The sequence below is a fragment of the Pteropus alecto genome, unplaced genomic scaffold (assembly GCF_000325575.1).
Source record: "Pteropus alecto unplaced genomic scaffold, ASM32557v1 scaffold205, whole genome shotgun sequence".
Lineage (NCBI taxonomy): Eukaryota > Metazoa > Chordata > Mammalia > Chiroptera > Pteropodidae > Pteropus > Pteropus alecto.
This window is the reverse complement of record NW_006436672.1, coordinates 197,867-199,836: the sequence shown is the minus strand read 5'-3', so window position 1 is coordinate 199,836 and position 1,970 is coordinate 197,867.

Below are 1,970 nucleotides of genomic sequence, written 5' to 3'. Positions count from 1 at the left end.
CCCTCATTGTCTTTAAATGTGCCTCTCACTGTCAAATGACCTTTGTTAGGCACGGAAGAAAAAAAAAAAAGCAAAGGAATAATTTAAAACTGCTCAGTCAATAATATCAAAAGAATTAACAATAGGGGACAAACTGCCTCTGGGTCCTACCCTGGGGGAGTGAGAGGCTCTCCCTCTCCAGTCTGATCCCTCCGCTAAGGTTTTTGGATCAAATACAAGACATTAAATTTGAGTTTGAATTTCAAGTAAATAAGGGATCTCCCCTACCCCCGCCATCCCGCCATCCCTCCAGTTTAAGTATGTCCCAAATATCCTATCTAGAATCCTGTAGGAGTCCAGATCTAGAGACTCCTCCCCCCACCTTTCAGACCTCCTAGCCAGGGAAAGCAATTCAAATGTTTAGAGGGATCAGGCAGGTGACATCTGCATTTTTATGTGAACTCTCCCTACTATAAGATGTTAGCAACATTCAGTTACAAAAACAAAAATCCACTGTGGACCAGAGGAAACAGTACTTTGGCCGGTTCATAAACTGTGATGAAGCCAAACTATTGTACAGATGAAGACAGGGGCCTCTAGGAGACAGGTGTCAGCAAGGCTACACAGTTAAGGTTTCCCAGAAGATAACAGAATAGTCATCTTGGAAATGTTGAATATGAGCAGCCTGAAAGAGTCGGGACAGGAGCATTCTATGAAGTTTGCAAGGTGTTTTCACCTCCATCAACTTATGGGCTTCCGAGAACATTCTGTAAGGTGAGCAGTTGAGATCACTGAGGGCCAGAACATCACAGTGTCACACGATGCCTAAGGTCACACAGGTAAATCTCCACAGACAAGTCTAAGTCTTTCACTTCACCACTGATTCGGGTAAGATAAAGACTAAGCTTCCTTTAGGATCCTAACAGAGACAAACTCCCAATCTGATTTAGTGCCTCATAAACAGAATCCAGTCAGGAGGCCAGGCTGAGATCACAGACTTTTAACCTGGTTCACAAAAAAGGGGTTAAGCGGTCAGGGTTCCCACCATGTCATCAGGCTCATTGGCATTCACCTTGTGTTTTGTCCTAGCAGCTGTACAGCTTGTCCTACCTCCCGACATCGATTTGTCTCCTGTACATCGTCACATGGGAAGGATGTTCTGAAAGGTGTTGATACAGATTTCAAAGGGGGAAGGATGTGACCCAAGGCTATGCAGGGGAAGGAAAGGAAGGACACAAACAAATATTTATCAAGAGCCTAGTGCATGCCATGCATTGTGAAAAGTATGGCATATCATTCTTTCCCAGCTCTTTAAATATCTGAATAATTCTCATTTTTCAGATTTCAGCTCAAATATCAGTTCCTCAGAGAGCCTTCCCTGACCACTCTCTCTAAAGAGCCCCTCCTCCCCCACCATCTCTTTAATTTGCTCTGTTTCTCCATTGCACTGAAATCTGTGATTTTCTTGCTTAAAGACTAGATCCCCTTAGAGGTTGCAGGCTCCATGAAGGCAGGACCGTCTGTCTTCTTCCCAGATGTATGCCTAGTGTCTATCATGGGACTTGGCATACAGTAGGTGTTCAACAGGTATGTTAAATACTTAAGAATCCTTACGAGAATGCATATTTATGCGCCATCCTTCCTAAAAGAATCTTAACTAATCCTTTAAGTTTCTCTTAGCCTTCTGTCCTATTAAGTAGGAGGTGGAGCTACAGCTCCAGGGAGAGAGAAATGGTTAGGAGCGAAGAACTGGCGCACAGAGCTGTAAAGCATTTTTCTCCAGGTCACGTAGCAGCCTATGGATTTATGCTTCCCGGACCGATTATGCGATAGTTTGCAAACAAATTATCTGCAAACGAACGACCCCTGTGGCTCGGCGCTCTAGACGATGACATCAGAGAACTCCCGAGTTCCACTCCCGAGCCAGACGCCGTGGTCCTCGAAAACTACGAGTCACAGAATGCTCCGCAGCGCAGGGGCCCAGAGCTCCG